Source organism: Ascaphus truei, chromosome 1 (assembly GCF_040206685.1).
Source record: "Ascaphus truei isolate aAscTru1 chromosome 1, aAscTru1.hap1, whole genome shotgun sequence".
Taxonomy (NCBI): domain Eukaryota; kingdom Metazoa; phylum Chordata; class Amphibia; order Anura; family Ascaphidae; genus Ascaphus; species Ascaphus truei.
Window position 1 is genome coordinate 33815395 of NC_134483.1, and position 22446 is coordinate 33837840.

The 22446-nt window shown below is 46.8% G+C and overlaps 1 long non-coding RNA gene across 1 annotated transcript in view; it reads right to left on the minus strand.

Moving 5' to 3' along the window:
- Positions 1–2571: 2571 nt before the first annotated feature.
- The window catches only part of LOC142468895 (uncharacterized), a 28970-nt gene continuing 9095 nt past the window's right edge, over positions 2572–22446 (minus strand). The window contains exons 2-3 of the long non-coding RNA XR_012788899.1: positions 6186–6277; positions 2572–3600 (exon numbers count right to left, since the gene is read on the minus strand). This is a non-coding gene — a long non-coding RNA (uncharacterized LOC142468895). The remainder of the gene's footprint in view (positions 3601–6185; positions 6278–22446) is intronic.

The following is a 22446-nucleotide window of genomic DNA, read 5'->3' on the forward strand; positions in this document are numbered from 1 at the left end:
TTTGAACATTTTTGGGTGCACTCAAGCGGAATTAAAAAACACATTTTCCATGGACCAATTTTGTAAGTATGCCCCTATGTGTGTAATTTGGGGGGTTGTTAAAACTTTTAACACATACACTGCCTCAAGGCAAGCAAATTACTATAATGAGTGGCAGCCTCCGCCTCATAAAAAAAAAAAGCCGTGTCCAGAAGGATTTTATACACAATTATCATAACAGGTTATGACTGACTCATTTTGGGGAGGAAGTTATGATGAAACTAATAATTTCGTTTTGAATTAACCCTTTGCTATTCGAGGGGTGAGCGACACATTTCTCTGCCATACATCGCTGGCCACTCTAACAAAAACATGCTAAGAAGACTATATGAGGTGTTTTATGAGCCTGCTGTTAAACTTTAATATTGCAAATCCAGTCCAACCGTGCATGCTTATTACACAGGCATATCTTTACAGGCATATTCTGTGTCCTAAATTCCCTAGGAGTGGAAACCATTATATAATTACATAGTTACATAGTAGATGAGGTTGTAAAAAAAGACATATGTCCATCAACTTCAAATTTAGAGGACAGATACTTATCCTATATTTGTATTTACAGTATATTGATCCAGAGGGAAACTAACAACAACAAAAAAAAAAAACAGTGACACAATATCCCAACAATGGGAAAAAATTAATTCCTTCCTGACTCAAATATTGGCAATCAGATTTCTCTCTGGACCAACATTCTTCCCATGTTTACTTATTTAGTATATCCCTGTATACTTTCCGTTCTAAAAAGATGTCCAACCTTTTTTTTCCCAGATATCTATTGTATCTGCCATCACAGTCTCCATGGGTAATGAATTCCACATTTTAACTGCCTTTGCTGTAAAGCAGGGGTGGGCAAATTAGCGTCTCCTTTTGTCAGATTTTCTAACCCCTTTATTAATGTGGTGGCTCTTCTCTGCACTTTTTCTAGTTTCATAATGTATTTTTTATGGAGTGATGAAACTATGCACTGAACACTTAGCGCACGCAACGCCCACTTAGCGCACACACCGCACACTGCGCGTGCACCGCACACAGCGCGCGCGCACTCACACACTGCGCGCGCACACTAGCACACTGCGCGCACGCACACTCGCACCGCACACTGCGCGCGCACGCACCACACACTACACACTACACCACACCACACTCTACACCACACACTACACCACACACTACACCACACCACACACTACACCACACCGCAGAGTCCGATTGAACCGTTCAGGCAAGGTATCACCTTCAGGGTAGTACGGGGTCGTCCAAGATTTCTCAATCTGTAGCAACTTCAATAGCTCCTTGATGAGTCTGATCTCAAAATCGCGGCCCTGGTCAGAGTGCATCGGTTAGGCAATCTGTAGTGGATAAAGTACTTTTCCCACGACACTTTAGTCACCGTTATCGCCTTCTGATCTTTAGTGGGGAAAGCCTGTGTGTACCAGATATAGTGATCAGTTACCACTAGAACATTCCAATGCCTCTGGAATCTGGCTCGATACACAGAAAGTCCATACACACTAAGTCCATGGGACCAGAACTTTCAGATGACCCATTGGGGCTGCTTGTGTAGGCAGTGTTTTCCTCTGAATGCACCTCAAGCATCTTCAGCAATGTTATTCCTCAGACTCTCTCATTTTCAGCCAGTAGAAACGGTCTCTTGGGAGCCTGAAAGTTTTGTCCATGCCCAAGTGTCCATGGTCATCATGCAATGATCTCAACACCATATATTGCAGTCTCCTTGGTAGCACAAGCTGTCTCCTATCCGTACGGTTATGGTAGGGGACCACTCGGTATAGCAACCCATTGTCCAGTTGGAATTTGTCCCATTCCTTCATGAGAAGGGCGACTGTATTCCCGGGAGCACACTTGAGTAACACAGGGTTCTTCTTTTATACCGCCCGACACATCAGACCACCACTGGATCAGCCGTCTGGGCTTCAATGATATCCTTCCATCTTATTTTGGATCCTTCACCACTGACAGGACTTCAGGGTAGCAATATGTCGCTGGGAGCGCAGTGAATTGACATCCCAGATAATCCACCATGCAGCGTAGAGATGGCCACTTTCCCTTCAAAGTTGGCCACAGTAGAGCACATGGCCCGAATCCCAGGACCAGGTATTTCTTCCCATTCTTCATCTTCAGAAACTAGGCTCAATCCGGGCCTTCTAGATACGGCGTTGGTTCCAATGTTCTTGGGCCCAGGCTTGTACTTTAAGGTGAAACTGTAGTTGGACAAGGCAGCGAACCACCTGTGACCGGTGGCATCCAATTTGGCGGAGGTCAGTATATATGTAAGCATATTATTGTCCGTCCTTACTTCAAAAGATACCACGTAGAGGTACTCATGTAGCTTATCCACAATGGCCCACTTCAATGCCAGAAACTCTCATTTATGGACTGGGTAGTTCTTCTCACTTAGTCAGGCTGCGACTCACGTAGGCAACAGGACGTAGCCCTGTAGGATATTTCTGGTGAAGTACCGCTCCCAGTCCATGAAAGCTGGCATCCACATGCAACACGTAACGTTGATCTTGGTCGGCATAGGCCAGAACAGGAGCTTTGGTAAGAGTTTTCTTTAGTTTCAAGAAAGCCTCCTCGCAGGCGGGGGTCCACTTTGCGCCAAATGGTGTTTTGGGGTTCATAGCTTTCTGACGGTGATCCTCAGGATAGATTATTCAGTGTTAGTAAGTTATTCAGTGCTTAGGAGATACAAGCATATCCTTCGACAAATCTCTTGTAGTATCCGCAGAACCCTAAGAAGGAGCGGAGCTCCACCATGTTCTCAGGGCAAGGCCAGTTTACCACCGCTTCTACCTTGGTAGGGTCGGTTGCTACCCCGTCGCCGGATACAATATGACCCATGTAAGTGACTGAGGATCGTCAGAATTTGCATTTATCGAGGGACAACTTCAAGCCCTCCTGCTGCAATTGGTCCAGACCTTCAGGAGACGTTCCTCATGCTCCTCCAGTGTCCGCCCAAACATGATAATGTCATTCAAGTAGACTACAGAGTTGTCCAGGATTCAAAGGAAGCGTAATTATCCGGATTTCCTCAAAAAGGAAAGGGACAATATAGTGTACTATTGTCGTACAATCTTGGTAGAAATAAAATCTTGGCTCTTACGAAATGCCTACTTACAGTGTAGTCAAGTAATATTTAAGGAGAAGGATGGTATCCGAATAACTGGATCGGGATGTATAGTTGGTAGCAAATCTCAGGGAAACAGGAAAAAGGAAAAGACCGATTGGTGCAGGCCAATATACATTTTTATCTTAAAAATAAGTAAAACAATATATGTACTCACATTGTGTACATATATAATGGACACATAAATGGGGTTGGGCGCCCGAGGACATCTCGCGCCGTGGAGGTGATGGTACATGCCGCTTCCCAGTCTCTGGAGTCTCTCCCCACGTTGGCTTGTGGTTTTCCGGTTCCTCTGGCGGACCTGCCTGTATCCTCTTGGCGTTTGGAATCCCGGTTCTTCTTAGGCGTATGGAACCGCAAGGAGACTTCTTGATCCTGCACTCGATCAGTTAATTCGTCCAACCTAGGGGGGTTCTCTGTGGAGAGAGTACATTTTAGCATAATTACCGTGCACCTCACAACTGGAACAATCTACCGTAGACTTTCACAGCTGCCACCATTCTAAGTTCTTTCAAAACTAAAGCTGTTTTATGACAATTTAATCTGGTCTGTACTCTACTCCTATCCACATTTCTTCATCTGTCCTTCCCTCCACCTATGCTTGTGCCTAAATACTGCACCACTATGTACACAGCTTTCACAACAAATTCTACACCCCTCAATAAAAAGCACCCCACACATCCTCTTCTCACCTCCTCTCTCTTCTCTCTACTCCTCCACCTTCTTGCTGCTGGGGATATCTCTCATAATCCTGGACCCAGCCATAAATACACCTGTTCTCACCCACGCCTCCCCGCCACCTCTTTCACTGCTAATGGTGTTAACCCATCTAATTTAATACCGACCAACCTTAAAACTCACCTCTCAAAAGAAGCCTCCCAATATCCTGCACTCATGGCTACTGTCCCACACCCACAGTCACTCCTACCATCCATTGTGGCCAAGCACTGCCATCTACTGCACTTATTCCCTCACCTGCTGCCTCTGTAAGTCTCCCAACATACCACTTAGGGCTGTTATATAGTGGCTCCGCGTGCTCCGCCGCGCGCGCGCGTGGCACTTATAATTGGCTGAGGTTAGTCAGCCTTTCTATAATAGGGCCACGAGCGTGCACGGCAGTGAGCGTGGAGCCAGCCAACAGGGGAGAAGATGGGGAAAAGAATGAATTTGTGCCGCTACCGGCGCTGTAATGTGTGTGTGTGTATATATAGTGTGTGTGTGTGTGTGTGTGTGTGTGTGTGTGTGTGTGTGTGTGTGTGTGTGTAAGTTAAATAAATAAAAATTATTTTTATTGTGCAACTTTTTATTTTAAAAATATTATTTAATTCATAATTAACTCACACAATCTCTACCCCCCCCCCACATACACATACACACACAGTACCTTCGCTCACAGCATACACACATAAAGCGCCTACTATAGGACAAGCCTTAGATTCTAGCTCTCCTTTAAAGGATTTCCTTTCCTATTGTCTGACTTTGCTTATTGTAGTATTATAATTCCCTGTACTGTATTGTCTTTGTAAAGTGCTGAGCACACTGTCAGTGCTATATAACTATAAATATACATACATACATTCTTCCCCTCTGTGATAGACTGGGCGGTCTCTCACTCACCCAGGGAGTAAGAGGAGCAGGGCATGGTGGAGAGGAGGAAACGGAGCAAGGAGGGGAGAGGCGACAGAGAGAGAGAGCAAGGAGAGGGGGAGACAGAGGGAGAACAAGGAGAAGGGAATGGAGCAGTGTGCACATCGGGCAGCAGGGAGTGCAAAGAGAGGGGAGGAGAGACAGCATGGTCAGTAGGAGAAGGAAACAGAGAGACAGCAAGGAGAGGAGTCTAAGATAAGTAGGAGAGCAGGGAGTGTAGTGTGCACAAAGAGGCTCAGACACTGTAAGGCTAGGGCCCCGCTCCCTCAGTCAGCGCGCCCGCACTGCAGACAGGCGGGGCACTGACAGACACAGATCGCGATATGCGGTCTGTAGGGAGCGGGAGCCGGGGCTGGAGTGGGAGGGAGGGGCGTGGTTTAAGCAGAGAGGGGCGTGGTTTAAGCGGAGGGACCCGCTACCCCTCTCCCCCTCCACGGGCTCGGGCTCCTGGGCTGCAGAAGGGAGCTGCTGCAGGCTGCCCTACTCACACGGCACTCGGGCACACACACACACACTCAGGCACACACACACACTCAGGCACACACACTCAGGCACACACAGACACACACATACACACAGGCAGGCACTCAGACACACACATACACACACACAGACAGGCACTCAGACACACACATACACACACACAGACAGGCACTCAGACACACACATACACACACACAGACAGGCACTCACGCTGCTTTCCCTCCACACTCTCCTCCCCGCTCCCCGAAGCCTCCCCTCCTCCCGAAGCCTCCCCTCCTCATTGGCTCACAGCCACACCACGTGACGCGCCGACGCTTGGGATTACAATTCTCTTGAATCCACTAGCGGCTGACGCGTCACAGCGTGTAGTGAGCTGTGCCGTGAGGGGGGACTGGGACCGGCTCGGGAGGATTCCCCTGCTGGTGGGGAACGCTCGTGCGGCCGCCCGCGCCACCGGGCGCAGCGGGTCCGAGGCCTAAGGCTGGGAGTGCAAAGAGGAGCAGGGCGTGATGGAGAAGAGTGTAAAGTGGGGAAGAGGGGACAAGAGACATCCCAGGCATTACAGGGAGGGGTGAAAAACAAAGAGTAATGTTTAATTAACAACCTTTCAGATCTCCTAGATCGCTGTATGTTACACTGGGTACTGCTAGTATTATTTAAGAGCAGTTTAAGAAAGTTCAAGGCTGTAAATCCTGCAGCCTCATTTTACATTTATAAAATTTGGATGGAGGTGAGGACCTGACTTGTTATTTTCACCTTAAAACAGGACCCGTAGAAATAACAAAACTCTTTAATATCTACAGTGCTTTGTATTGCTTCCTGCACGTAGACTCCACCAGTACACATGGAAAGGTTCTGAAAGTGGTCGTACCTCCATCCCTTCACTGCAAGACCATGGCAGCACTTCACTTGCTTGGTGGTTGTTAGCTGGGGCGAAGAAAGAGTGCTTCAGTCATTCCAAACCTGTGAGGGTCAAGGCGAAGATACGAATCGGTGAGGATATTTAACTTTTGCCACAGAGGTTATTTCACGTCAACATTTTTCAGAACAGAAAACTACTGGAGGATTTCACAATGAAGTATGTGATCATCATGGTAAACTTAAGAGAAATGCAACCAAATAACAGTAAAATAACATATTCCAGAAGTCTAAGTGGAAATGGCGTTTTAGCCTTATTGCAGAACAATACATTTTGCAGACACCTCCGTCAGCAAAGGGGTTAAGTGAATCCTGGAAAAAAGAATGGCCTTGCTCTTCTACATCAATCAACAGAGTTTAGCTAGGCAAAAATGACACAAATTGCATCATTTTGTCATTTGCATGGCCCTTGATTAATGAGCCACTCGTTGTGCGTCTGTGGACTGTGTGGAATCAGGGTCAGACTGGAAGCCTGTAGGAGTACAGATTGAGAGGCATGTCTGGGTGAATGTCTGTGTGGATTAGGGGCGTAGGACAAAAGCATGAACTGGGGTCAGGAGATAAATGTGCAAGAAAGAGAGAGGCGGACTGTCTGCCTGCTGGAGGGTGTGAGAGGAAGGCTACCCAGCTGGAAGATTCAACAGATAAGGGAAGACAGGGTGGGGAGGGGAAAGATAGCTGCCTAGAGAAGAACCAGACAAGGTTTGATACCAGCCAGGAACATGGGAGAGAGATAGGACAAGCACATGCAAGCTACCAGATAATAAATGGTTTGGGATTCTTCCCATCTCACTTACTAATAGCAGACAACACAGCGCATCGCAATGTTATGACAACTTGTTCTCAGTGATATATCTTCAAATAACTTAAGTGTAAGTATGTTCTGCAAGTGAACTTTCAAGGTTGCATAAGAGGAGCATTGCAAAAGAGGCTGAAGATCCTGGGAAGGGCATAATAATACAGTATATGGTTGACTAGATTAGAGGTGAACTGAAAATCTAGCATTATCTTGGACTGTTATTCCTGCACTGAAAGCTACATTCTAAGCAAACCGGGGGGGGGGGGGGGGGGCAGAAGACTTTATTGGGGGACGCAGCATTTACAGGGGTCCCGCGCTAAGTGCTTACCCGGCTCCAATCGCGCGTCTCTATTTGATTACTGAGGTTTACAAACATGAACCTTTAATTCATATGATTTAATTCAATGATAATTTATGGAGAGAAATCTCTGATGTATTGTCCATTACTTGTATATAATTGTTACTTGTTGTTTGTAATTTTTTTTGTAGTGTACAAGGCTTATTTCAATGCATCACATTTTATAAAAAAAAAAAATTAACAAGGCGTTTTCATGCATGACATAGTGTATATATATATATATATATATATTATGTTTGCAGAATACTTCGGTAAATTGCATGGCATTATGCATTTTATTATTTGCTAAAGGCGTGTTCTCATGCATGACCACTCCCACCCCTTGCTCGCTTTCCAGAAACCTACAGTCCACAGAGTGCGGGGGGTGGGAGGGGGCTCATGATGGGGGGGGCGTGGCCATGACGGGGCATATCTGCCCTGCCATTGGCTGCGCGCAGCCACGTGACCTCGTCATGGCACGGGAAGACAACATTTTTGTCTTCCCTGCTAGCGGACGCATCACAGCGCTTTGCGTGCCCACATACACACAGCCACTGGGGCCTGCCCCATAGAGGGCTGTGCTGTGGTGTGTGGCCCGAACGCCCGAACGCCATAGCGTGCGCTGCTGTGACTTCCGGGGACTCAACCTTATGCAAGCAGCATGTTACAGGCGGATGCCAGCAACAACTGCAGCCACGGTGCTTTGATAGACCCAGATGTTCAATAGTGTAGTAAGTCAAGCAGTTAAAAAAAACAGGTAGTCACTGATTTCTAGCAATAAATAATAGTCTGACCGAGCAAGTGCAACATATATATTGACGTTGCACTCAGGTAACAATGGATTCAATTTTTGTTAGGCAGCCATATGAAATACTACATATATCTTCATTAGACATTGAATATTAGTGACAATTTGTGAATACCCACAGCAGCAGTCGTCTCTGGTAGCCATTATGATAGTACCTCATATGACACATGTTTTGTGCAAAATCACAAAAAAAGTAAATTTAGCAAATACAAGCAACATGTCACGCACTTGTTTGATTTATGATATTAACACGAGGCCAGCAATGTCTTGGTAACTGGTTCTCATCAGTTGCAACAGGTGGATGAGCGAGTAAAAGGAATTAACACATCAAATAGAATTTGTGGACACTTTGGGTGTTTGTCTTTTTGTCTATTTTTTGTTTGTGGGTTCTCTTCCCACAGGCCAAACGCCTTGACCAATTCTGATGACATTTTCAGGGTACCTTTATGCCATCCCAACTTAGACCTGCCAGGAGTTTAAACCAAGTTGGTGTAGCCCTCATCATGGAATTATTTTTTTTGGTTTTTGAAATGATATAAAAACAATTAAACGGTCCATGTCTGTAATGTATATGGCAGAAGATAGTGAGTATTTAAATCAATCTAGCACACAAGGGTTTAATGTTGGTTACAAATTGTTTAAAAAAAATACAAGAACTATTATTATGACAGGTCAAGAGCTGTCCTGTTGCTATGTTGATCTAGAAAGGGAGTGCAACCTGGGTGTTATCACTGATAGCCCACTAAAAGTGAAAAATGTATACAGTAGTTAGGAAGTCTATAGACGATATCCAGATCAAGGGCTGTCAGCCTCAATGAAAACCTTACATTCTTGAAATATCTCCTGTGCATCGCAGAGAGAGGGGACAAGCAGGTCACCACTTAGTTTGAGGGCTTTATTATTTCTTTATAAAATGTTTTACCAGGAAGTAATACATTGAGAGTTACCTCTCGTTTCCAAGTATGTCCTGGGCACAGAGTTATAATGATAAAAACATGATTACAAATACATAGCTGTGTTAAGTGAACAGAGTTATACATTATATACAAGACATTGCATGCACAGTTAGAGATAATATATGTTATAGGCGTATGTAACAATTACAGACCAGATTGAAATGAGAGACAGCTTTAGTTTTGAAAGAACTTAGACTGGTGGTGGCTGTGAGAGTCTCCAGTAGATTGTTCCAGTTTTGGGGTGCACGGTAAGAGAAGGAGGTATGGCCAGATACTTTGCTGAACCTTGAGACCATGAACAGTCTTTTGGAGTCAGATCTCAGATGATAGGTGTGGCATGTGGTAGGTATTAAATGTGAAGATACCATGGGCTTGACAGCATTGGTAAGAATAACAAATAGATATTTGTAACTGTTGCGATTAGATGAATCAAATGATGCCACATATTTCATGATTAATAGGTGAAAAAAGGGGGAGTGGTACCACGCTAACTACTAATTGGATACAAAGTGTTTGAGAAGTACACACAAACAGATTAATAAAATATAAAACTTAAATAACACAATTGATACCTGGTGGCTGCCTAACAGATAATCTGACTACACCAGTCAAACATGGAAATTTGGCAACAAAGGGATACTGTAACGGCACCTGACAGAAAGTCTCAGGATAGTGATACTATATGGATGTACTATATACAACCGTCAAGAGTCCTGAGTGAAAAATATCCTGGCCACACCAAAATTCGTGGTGCAAAGGGTGATGGTCTCAGCACACGAAAAGAAAAAAGTGAGAAAAACATAGCATAATACTGTATGGTATAAGGAATATATAGCCTTAGGATGTTTTTATACGTCGATACCTCAGAGGTGAGGTGAAAAAAAGATACATTTAATAAAATACTTTAAAAACAATGTGACAATATGTCAAAATACAATTGGTGATCAGGTGTCCGTACAGTCTGCAAAAATTGAAATCCTACTTACAGGAAGCAGGTATAATATGTGCCTTTGGATATAGGTGTATAATTGGGAGATGTCATCTCTCGTCTCTAGCTACTACCGAAATGAAATCCCCGGTGATGAGCCGTGTTCCAAAACAGCTGGCTCCTACGGACCCTCTCCACAGGGATCAAGTGGTTTGGTAGACTGGTATCCAAAGCTCCTGCTTCTGCCTTGCTGACTCATTCTACTCCTGCTCGAAATCTCGCGAGCTTAGGTGGTAAGGAAAGCCGGTTTCGGCTTATGGAAAGTCAGCTGGAGTATGTGTTCGAGTGACTGCTGTCAAGTCTCGTGTGTGTGCTGATGTCGGCTCTCTTGGGGCGGGTGCCGTTTGACCCTATGAGTTTCGTGATGGTCTCTCTAAGCTGAAGCGGCTTGGCTCCAAGTTCCCTGCTCCCTACGCTGACACGGCTTAGGGCTGTTATATAGTGTGTGCGGCCATGCGCGCGCGTGCCTGTTCGAAGTCGCGTGCATGTGCCGCATGCTTTTTGCACGTATACTGAGAGCTGAAGGTACTGTGTGTTTGTGTGTTTGTGTGTGTTTGTATGTGTATGTATGTGTATTTACAGTCATGTGAAAAAGAAAGTACACCCTCTTTAAATTCTATGGTTTTACATATCAGGACATAATAACAATCATCTGTTCCTTAGCAGGTCTAAAAATTAGGTAAAAACAACCTCAGATGAACAAGAACACATGACATATTAAACCGTGTCATAATTTATTTAACAAAAATAAAGCCAAAATGGAGAAGCCATGTGTGAAAAAACTAAGTACACCCTTACTGCTTCCATAGGAATTAAGATGCTAAGTAGCAGACAAGTGCTGCTAATCAAATGCCCTTGATTAATTGATCGTCAGCAAGCGTGGCCACCTCTATAAAAGCCAACGTTTTAGCAGTTTGCTGGTCTGGAGCATTCAGGTGTGTGTTAACACAATGCCAAGGAGGAAAGACATCAGCAATGATCTTAGAGAAGCAATTGTTGCTGCCCATCAATTCCAAACAATTTAAAGTCCATCATTCTACAGTGAGAAAGATTATTCAAAAGTGGAAAACATTCAAGACAGTTGCCAATCTTCCCAGGAGTGGACATCTCAGCAAATTCACCCCAAGGTCAGACCGTGGAATGCTAAGAGAAATTGCAAAATACCCAAGAGTTACATCTCAGACTCTACAGGCCTCAGTTAGCATGTTAAATATTAAAGTTCATGACAGTACAATTAGAAAAAGACTGAACAAGTATGGTTTGTTTGGAAGGGTTGCCAGGAGAAAGCCTGTTCTCTCTAAAAAGAACATGACAGCACGGCTTAGGTTTGCAAAGTTGCATCTGAACAAACTACAAGACTTCTGGAACAATTTCCTTTGGACAGACGAGACCAAAGTGGAGATGTTTGGCCATAATGCACAGCGCTACGTTTGGCAAAAACTAAACACAGCATATCAGCACAAACACCTCATACCAACTGTCAAGCATGGTGGTGGAGCGGTGATGATTTGGGCTTGTTTTTGCAGCCACAGGACCTGGGAACCTTGCAGTCATTGAGTCGACCATGAACTCCTCTGTATACCAAAGTATTCTAGAGTCACATATGAGGCCATCTGTCCGACAGCTAAAGCTTGGCCACAATTGGGTCATGCAACAGGACAATGATCCCAAGCACACCAACAAATCTACAACAGAATGGCTGAAAAAGAAAAAAATCAAAGTGTTGCAATGGCCCAGTCAAAGTCCAGACCTCAACCCGATTGAAATGCTGTGGCTGGACCATAAGAGAGCTGTGCATAAACAAATGCCCACAAATCTCAATGAACTGAAGCAACATTGTAAAGAAGAGTGGGCCAAAATTCCTCCACAATGATGTGAGAGACTGATAAAGTCATACAGAAAACGATTACTTAAAGTTATTGCTGCTAAAGGTGGTTCTACAAGCTATTGAATCATAAGGTATACTTAGTTTTTCACACATGGCTTCTCCATTTTGGCTTTATTTTTGTTAAATAAATCATGACACGGTGTAATATGTCATGTGTTGTTGTTCATCTGATGTTGTATTAACCTAATTTTAAGACCTGCTAAGGAACAGATGATTGTTATTATGTCCTGATATGTAAAACCATAGAATTCAAAGAGGGTGTACTTTCTTTTTCACATGACTGTATATGTGTGTGTATGTATGTGTAATTTATTATTTATTAAAAACATTGGTAAAAATAAAATATTTATTAAATTTGTGCAGACACACACACACACACACACACACACACACACACACACACACACACACACACACACACACACACACACACACACACACACACACACACACACACACACACACACACACACACATACACACACACACACACACATACACACACACACACACACACACACACACATACATTCAGCGCCGGTAGATATTTTCCCGTCTTCGCCGCTGTCTGTCGGCTCCACGCTCCCTGCCATGCGCGCGCGGCCCTTGTAAAGAAGGGCTGACTAACCTCAGCCATCTATAACTGCCGTGCGCACCCACGGCGTAGCACGCCCCGCCACTATAGAACGGCCCTCAGTTCCAGTTTCCTGCTTTCTACGCTGAAGCGGCGTCGCTCCAAGTTTCTTACTTTCTATGCTGAAGCAACTTCACCCAAAATTTCCTGATGACGACCTCGGCTTGTGACCGCGACCTCCACTCCTGTGCCGCCTACCCCGACCCCGGCTTGTCTATGAATTACCCTGCACTCTCCAACCCTGACCCGACTATGCTTGACTACGGACTGCGCAACCCAGAACCGGCTGTGTGGTCTAAGGTCGGTGTTTTCATATCCCCCCCTCAGCCCCGCGGCCCGGTGCCTGTTTGTGGCGAGCACGATTGTTACATTCTTATTGTAGGTACTTCCTTTAAATATTGAATGGAAATGTATAACCATAGTTTATCACAATCTGTTTGGCATTAGTGTACTGAATGTTGATTAGCCAATCAATGACTAATGTTATATCTCAGTACCCACAATTTGAATGTAGAGTAAACACATATATTATGACTGTTCTACATGCATTATGACTATTGTACAATCATATCAAACAGTATTTTACATGAGAGACATAAACTTTCCATGACATTACAAAACATGGCTCTCTCTGTAAATAGTGTTAGTGACTTCGCTGGGATGGGATATTTTTTAGCTAGAATTGAATGTTATTCTTTTCCTTTTTAACCCAATTGCATATGTTGTATAAATGTAAACAATTGAAATTAAAGCACATAGTTGTTTACATTGCTACTTCTCACTTCAGCAAATAATCCGAATCGTTTAATATGTATCATAGAGGATAGTCATTTGACACTTTGTCTCATAGGGAACCAATTCCCACTAGAGCCATTTAGTTTGTATGTTCTAACATTTATGTACACACTAGCTGAGAGCCCCGGCGTTGCCCGGGATGTTTGTGGTGTGGGTGTGGCATTTGGGTGGGGAGTGGTCCACACGGCCCATGTGCGGTGGTAGTGCTGCTGTGGCTGTACTGATGGTGATTGTATCGGTGTGCTGATTTGGGAGGGTTTGGTGCTGATGTGGGGGTGCGGATGTGGGTGTGCCGATGGGGGAGGTGCAAAGGTGGCGATGTGTGGGTGCTGATGGGGGCTGAGAATGACGGGGAGCCGAGAATGCCAGTGTGCTGGGGGGGCATGAGATACCGGTGTGCTGATGTGCTGGTGCTGGGGATAGTGTGTGTGTGTACATGTTTGTGTGTATACATTGTATGTGTGTGTGTGTGTGTGTGTATATACATGTGTGTGTGTATGTGTACATGTGTGTGTGTGTATACATGTGTGTGTATGTATACATGTGTGTATGTATACATTGTGTGTATGTATATATTGTGTGTATACAACATGTTTGTGTGTGTATACACGTGTGTATACACATGTGTGTATACACATGTGTGTGTGTGTATACATGTGTGTGTATACACATGTGTGTGTATACATGTGTGTGTATACATGTGTGTGTAGGTATAAATGTGTGTGTATGTATACATTGTGTGTATGTATATATTGTGTGTATACAACATGTTTGTGTGTGTATAGACGTGTGTATACACGTGTGTGTGTGTGTATACACGTGTGTGTGTGTGTGTGTATACACATGTGTGTGTATACACGTGTGTGTATACACGTGTGTGTATACATGTGTGTGTGTATACACGTGTGTGTGTATACACGTGTGTGTGTATACACGTGTGTGTGTATACACGTGTGTGTGTATACACGTGTGTGTGTATACACGTGTGTGTGTATACACGTGTGTGTGTATACGTGTGTGTGTATACGAGTGTGTGTATACATGTGTGTGTGTATACATTATGTGTATGTATACCTGTGTGTGTATACGTGTGTGAGTGTATGTCTCCATGTGTGTGTGTACGTGTACATGTGTGTGAGTATACGTGTACATGTGTGTGTGTGTGTACGTGTCTACGTGTACATGTGTGTGTGTGTGCACGTGTACATGTGTGTGTGTACGTGTGTGTACGTGTGTGTGTGTCTATGTGTGTGTGTGTACGTGTGTGTGTGTGTCTACGTGTGTGTGTGTGTCTACGTGTGTGTGTCTACGTGTGTGTGTGTGTGTGTCTGTGTGTGTGTGTGTGTCTACGTGTGTGTGTTTGTGTATACGTGTGTGTGTTTGTGTATACATGTGTGTGTGTATACGTGTGTGTGTTTGTGTACGTGTGTGTGTGTGTGTATACGTGTGTGTGTGTGTGTATACGTGTGTGTGTGTATACGTGTGTGTGTGTCTATGTGTGTGTGTGTGTGTGTGTCTACGTGTGTGTGTGTCTACGTGTGTGTGTGTGTCCCTGTGTGTGTGTTTGTGTCCCTGTGTGTCCTTTGGCCCGTCACTCCGCCTCAGGCCAATGAGAGATGTGCGGGGGCGGGCCAAGGGACCAATGAGGTGGGAAGGGGGGGGGGGAGGAGGTGGGAAGGGGGGGGGGGGAGGAGGTGGGAAGGGGGGGGGAGGAGGTGGGAAGGGGGGGGGGGAGGAGGTGGGAAGGGGGGGGGAGGAGGTGAGATGGGGGGAAGGTGGTGAGGAGGGGGGAAGGGGGGGAGGGTAAGGGGGGAGAGGGTAAGGGGGGGGAGGGGAAGGGAGGGGGGGGAGGGGAAGGGGGGGAGGGGAAGGGGGGGGGAAGGAAGGGAGGGGGGGGCGGGGAGGGAGGGGGAGGGGGGGAGGTGGTGGGAAGGGGGGGTGGAGGTGGTGGGAAGGGGGGGTGGATGTGGTGGGAAGGGGGGTTGGAGGGGGGAGGTGGTGGGAAGGGGGGGGAGGTGGTGGGGAGGAAGGGGGAAGGGGGGGAGGAAGGGGGAAGGGGGGGAGGAAGGGGGAAGGGGAAGGGGGGGAGGTGGTGGAGGGGAAGGTGGGGAGGTGGTGGGGGGGAAGGGGGGGAGGTGGTGGGGAGGAGGGGGGAAGGGGGGGGGGGTGGGGGGAAGGGGGGGAGGTGGGGGGAAGGGGGGATGTGGTGGGGAGGAGGGGGGAAGTGGTGGGAAGGGGGGGAGGTGGGGGGAGGATGGGGGGAGGAGGGGGGAGGTGGTGGGGAGGAAGGGGGGAGTTGGTGGGGAGGAAGAGGGAAGGGGGGAGGAGGGGGGAAGGGGAGGGGGGAAGGGGGGGGGAGGAGTGGAAGGGGGGGGAGGTGGTGGGGGGGAAGGGGGAAGGTGGCGGGAAGGGGGGGGTGAGGTGGTGGGAAGGGGGGAGGAGGGGGGATGTGGTGGGGAGGAGGGGGGAGGTGGTGGGGAGGAGGGGGGAAGTGGTGGGAAGGGGGGGAGGTGGTGGAAGGGGGGGTGGGTGGTGGGAAGGGGGGGGTGGTGGGAAGGGGGTGGAGGTGGTGGGGGGGGGTGGGAAGGGGGGGGAGGTGGTGGGAAGGGGGGGTAGGTGGTGCGAAGGGGGGGGAGGTGGAGGGGGTGGGGGGTGGAGGGGAGGTGAAGGGGGGTGGAGGGGAGGTGAAGGGGGGGTGGAGGGGAGGTGAAGGGGGGGGTGGAGGGGAGGTGAAGGGGGGGGTGGAGGAGAGGTGAAGGGGGGGTGGAGGGGAGGTGAAGGGGGTGGAGGGGAGGTGAAGGGGGATGGTGGAGGGGAGGTGAAGGGGGAGGGTGGAGGGGAGGTGAAGGGGGGGTGGAGGGGAGGTGAAGGGGGTGGGGGGAGGTGAAGGGGGGGTGGAGGGGAGGTGAAGGGGGGGGGGTGGAGGGGAGGTGAAGGGGGGGTGGAGGGGAGGTGAAGGGGGGTGGGGTGGAGGAGAGGTGAAGGGGGGGTGGAGGGGGGTGAAGGGGAGGTGGGGGGGGGTGGAGGGGAGGTGAAGGGGGGTGGGGTGGAGGAGAGGATAAGGGGGGGTGGAGGGGGGTGAAGGGGAGGTGGAGGGGGGTGGAGGGGAGGTGAAGGGGGGGTGGAGGGAGGTGAGGGGTGGGTGAGGGGAGGTGAAGGGGGGTGAGGGGAGGTGAAGGGCGCTCACTCACCCGTCCGGAAGCTCCCACGTGGATCTGAGGCGGGAGGCAGCTTGTTGTGGCCGCTCCCCCGCTGTGTCCCGGGCGCTCGCTCCTCCGCTGACTGTAGCGGCGCCGGGGGGGGGGAGGGGGTGGAGGGGGGTGAGGGGGGGTGAAGGCCGCTCACTCACCCGTCCGGAAGGACCCACATGGATCTGAGGCGGGAGGCAGCTTGTTGTGGCCGCTCCCCCGCTGTCTGTAGCGGCGCCGGGGGGGGGGGGGGGGCTGAAAGCGCGGGAAACAGGGAAACACGGGGAGAGGAGGATGTGCGCGCGGGTGTGGAGGCTGATGTTCGGGGAGGAAGAGGCGGAGGCTCCGGGACCGGCGGGTATGTGAGCCCCACCCCCCGGGTTATACATGCTGCTAATGTACACCCCCCCCCCTACTGTGTGTGTGTGTGTGTGTGTGTGTGTGTGTGTCCCTGTGTGTGTGTGTGTGTGTGTGTTCCTGTGTGTGTGTGTCCCTGTGTGTGTGTGTGTGTGTGTCCCTGTGTGTGTCCCTGTGTGTGTCCCTGTGTGTGTCCCTGTGTGTGTGTGTGTGTTTGTGTCCCTGTGTGTCCTTTGGCCCGTCACTCCGCCTTAGGCCAATGAGAGGTGTGCGGGGGCGGGCCAAGGGACCAATCAGATTTCCCCTAGGGACACCGGACATCCAGGCAGGCAGGCAGGCAGGCAGGCAGGCAAACATACAGTGCTTTCACTAATATAGTATAAGATTGATCTATTTCAGCAACTTTGTTGCACATGTAAGAATATATTGTTATAGAATTGTATCGTTATATAATATGGTACAGAGGAAAGAAACTGAGGAGAGACCCCCAGGCAAGGTTCATTGCCTATGTAAAGAATAAGATTTACTCTTCCGTGAGAAATGCATGTAGGTCAAACTCAATATTCAGACCTTTAGGGGCTAAGGGTTTGAGCTCGTATATCCAGTATGACTCTCGTCTAGCCAACTGGTTGACTCTATCTCCTCCTCTCCAATGGCGTGAGGGGGCTTCAATGGCTTTACATAGGAGTCCACGTGGATTCTGATTATGTTGGAGCAAAAAAAAAATGACGTGATACACTATTTGGAGTGATTAGAACCCTTTTGATGTTATAGATACCCTGGTATAGCCTTCGCTTGATGGGCCTTGTGGTCATTCCCACATACTGCAGACCGCAGGGACATTCCAGGAGATAGATGACAATTGTGCTGCTGCAATTCATGAAAGTGAAGATATTATAAACTTGGGACGTAACATAAGATTTGAAAGTTAATCCTGGTACTGGTGCTGAATTGGCATGCAGTGCATTGGGTGCAAATGTGGTAACCTTTGTTATTTTGAGATTTGGTCCTGTCCATATGTGTTATTGGACATCTAGGGGACAGTCTTGTTTTAAGATTAGAGATGAAGAAAGAGCAATCAGGGCACTTTGAGTGATCACTCCTTGAGAAAGCGCAACACTTGCGTGAAACGCGTGGGAGGACTGTTCCCTACTGAACACCTTTTTGTATGTTCTAATAAAGCCTTTTTTGTTCCTAAATTACCTGGTTACCCCATCTTTACTCTACTGTGACAGCATGTGAGTGCCCTGACTGCTCTTTGTTCATCTCTATCTGCTGTTTTCACCGGCGGCACCCAGAAGAAGGAGAGGAGAGAGAAGGAGGATTTACCGACAACACAGATGAGCAGCTTGGATCGAGACAGCCAACAAAGGGACTTAGAGTTGAATGTGAGGCTACACATATGAGGTAAGAAGACTTTGTTTAAACCTCTAGTACCTCACACTCTGCCCCTATATGCTGTGTCTATTGGCGTGATCCAGCCCCAGTTCTCACGGAGCGTAGCTACAACACTGCAATCCCGAAGATATACATCTCACCAACGGAGTATATATCCTCCCCCCGCTCCCTCCTCCCTGATTCACATCAAGCTAGCAAGCTTATAATCACGCATTCCAGAGTGCAAGACGGCGTCTTTTTACATTTGTTTTAAGATTAGCTGCTTTAGTGAAAATTATTTTAGGTGCCTTTGGAAGTATAGAAGCCAAAGTTGTATCTTTCTTCAATATTGTCCAATACTTTTGAAATGTTTTCCGTAGTTATATTGTGTGATAAATGGTATCAAGAGGCACAATGTTGGAACATTTACAGTAGTGGCTTATGCACACAAGATAGCTTATTCCTCATGGTACCTACTCTCATAATACCTTCTGCGTCCCTGCATGGGCAACCCCTATATCCAAGTCCAACTTTGCTCGTTCTTTACCCTGTTTGCGTTAAATTCTGCCCTTAAGTGGGATGTACTAAGCTACGTAACCTTAGCATACGCGAAAGTTGCGTTCAACAGAACACGTCAGCTCAAGGTAGACGCAAAAAAAGCTGGACTTTGAAAAATTTCTTGCTTTACATTTTTGCATGCGCAACACCCATACAACAGGCTGGCGGGGGTCCCCGAGGGAGGCCGGGGGTCGCGTGGGTGTCCCCGGCTGACCCCGCGGATGTCCCGGGGTACCCGCGGGCCTGCGGTACCAATGTTGTGCCTACAAAAATACTAAACATTATTTCGAACTAAATACACCCCCCTAACACATACAGTACAATAATGTGCAAAATAACTATTATCCAGATATGGATAATAGATTATTTGCCCATTATTAAACACTGCATTAGCATACCTAAATAAAAACAGTAGCCAGCTAATCCAATGAATACAAGCAGTAACAACATCAACAATGAATTAATTAAACCATTAACCAATGAAACCAATTAATTCCTAAACCAACTCAAAATGAATAGTAACACTAACCAATCAAACCAATGAATTACTGCAACATTAATGAATGTAACCATTAAAAGACAAAGAAATAAATTCAAACAATATCTGAAATAACCATAAAATGCATTAGCTAACATAATACAACATTAACTACAAACGAACACCAATCGCAAACAGTTTATTACCATTAAGCAGGAAAAAAAAACAATCACATCCACATAAGAAATTGAAATTAAAAAAACCAACAACAATACCAAGCCACAAATGCCCCCCAAATATTGTCACAATAAGTGGTACAGATTAATATATTATCAGTCAATGTACCTCCCCCAAAAAATCAAAAAACACATCCAATGAAGAAACCTGTAAAAAGAGACATTTACAAACATTCAATATATTACTTACCATTAGAAGCGGTGGCCCTCCGACTCCCGGGGTAACAGGAAGCTCACGTACCTTGAAGGCCTCCAACAGCATCCGATGCCATCCGTCATGGAGATCCGGATCAGGTACCCAAATCTTCTTTTTTCTTTCTTTAATCACCTTCTTCTATCTTCATCTGTCACCATTTCTTGATCTTCTTTATCTTCTATCTTCATCTGTCAATCCAAAAAAACCCCATGGTAAATCCCAACCGATGTTGTCTCGTCGTCTTCTTGGGCTCAAATGAGGCGTCACGGCCTTAAATAGGGCTTGTGACGTCACATTTAGCCTCAAAATGGCTAACAGCCACCTGATTGGCTGTTCAAACCATGTTCCGACTTTAATTTTTTTTTTTACATGACGTCACTTAAAGGGAATGATGCCAGCCAATCAGAATGGCTGTGCTTCATTTGCCTTTAAGATGATGTGACGAAGCCGGCGTCACATGGTATTTCAGCCAATCAGATCGTGAGAACCAATTCCACACTCTGGCTGAAATACCATGTGACGCCGGCCATCTTGGATTTAGTGAAGTCATCCAGATATGTTGGAGTCAAGTACCTGTTATATGAGGGCACTCACATAAGCCCATGTGAGTGATTATATATATTTTCTATATCCATACCAAGTCATTTCCCAGTATTTTGTTCTGGGACCAACCCCCACTGTTTCTACTTATTTGTCTAAGGTACCATTGGATGAAACACGAGGCAGAAGCATCAAAGATTGTCTGCAAAATTCTTTCTACAAGGGCTCTCACACATGCCCGTGTGAGTGATTAATATAATATTTTATTTCATACTTATATTCCCTATCAGCTATTTATTATTTGGTTGTTTGGGATCAATTCTTGCCACTCTCACCTTCTCTCTGAGGTACCATTGGACGACTTTTGCAGTGAGGAGACCCTAGAAGATTCGCAGACACAGTCTACAGGAGTATCCACACTGATTTTAGCATCCCAGGAAGAAGATTTGATGTTCAAGAGTCGTGAGTACAGCAGTGACGATATCAGAGACAATCATACTCTGCAACAGATGTGACTGTCACTCACATTTGGCCGTGTGAGTGTATATTTGTATGATCCTTTTCCAACACCCTATTCTAACATTTCATTTGTTTTATCACCATCTAATTCATTATCATTATTATCATTCTATTTTTTATGTGCGCTCGCTGTTATCTTGTGTACATCTTTCATTCGAGGATCCAGGGAAGGTTCTCCTTCAGCTTAGCAGCAGCGACAGTTTGGGCCAGTATAATTTCTAATACTTTCGGCCTCTCACTGCCGTTCACCCATTATCATATAACTGCGTATCTCACGCCCTGTTATATTTTATTTGCACATCTAGGTAGCGCCCCAGTGTCCCCACTTCGTAGTCATGTAGCCAGGTTAGAGTAGGAGAAGTCGGGTAGTAAGTATACTAGCCAGGGTTGGAGATAGTAGAGGTCATGTAGCCGAGGTCGAGGACAGGAGATGGTAGAATAGTGGATGAATCCGTGGTCCAGGTTCAGATGAAACTGCAAGGCAGAACAGACAGGGCAAAGCAAGGCAGAACTAGAAATAACCGAGTGCTTGCGACCAGCACAAGAAACAAAGTGTTATGCTCAGCCAAATTGCAGAGGCAAAGACTGAGCATATAATGGTGAATCAGCCAATCGGAGAACTGCTGGTCAGCAGAGCCTGAAAGTGCAACCAGAGTGTTGATTTGTAGGTGTGCAGAGTGCACACAGAAGGAGCTGATGAGGAAAGCTTGCAAATCAGAATCAAACTCTGGAGCAGAGCTTGCGCCCAATCTTCACAGTACCCATCCTCTACGGGAGCGACCTCCGGACGCTCCAGGGATGGTTTCGAGGGGTGTCTCCAGTAGAATGCCAGAACCAGGCGAGAGGCGTGAAGTCGATCCCTGGGGATCCAGGAATGTTCCTCAGGGCCAAAGTCCTTCCAATGGACCAGGTACTGGATAGTTTCCTGGATAGTCAGGAGTCCAATATCATCTGAACGTCGAACTCCTGTTGTCCCTCCAACAGGACAGGTTCCGGAGGAGATACAGGAACAGGAGACCTGGGTTCTTGTACAAATGGTTTCAGTAGGGACATATGGAACAGAGACAGGATCTTCATGGAGGCTGGGAGGAGTAGCCGGTATGCCACCTTATTGACCCTCTCAATGATAGGAAAAGGGCCAATAAATCTAGGAGATAGATGTGCCGTAGGTGCTTTTAACGTGATGTTTTTGGTAGAAAGCCATACCTTGTCACCAGGATTATATGCTGCTACCTCATGATGATGCTGGTCTGCTTGCCTTTTTTGCATGGTCACTGCTCTCTGAAGGTTGTTCTGGATCTCCCCCTATAACTCCAGTAATTGCTGGATCTGGTTATCCACGGCTGGGACTCTGGATGCGGCTCCTGAAGAGGGAAGAGCTGAGGGATGAAAGACATAATTAGCGAAGAATGGAGATTCTTGCAACGAGTTGCTCCGTAGATTATTATGGGAGAGTTCTTCCCAAGGTAAGAGGTCTGCCCAATCGTCTTGAATGTTCGAGACGAAACAACGGATATATTGTTCCAAGGACTGAATAGTCTACTCTGTTTGTCCATTATA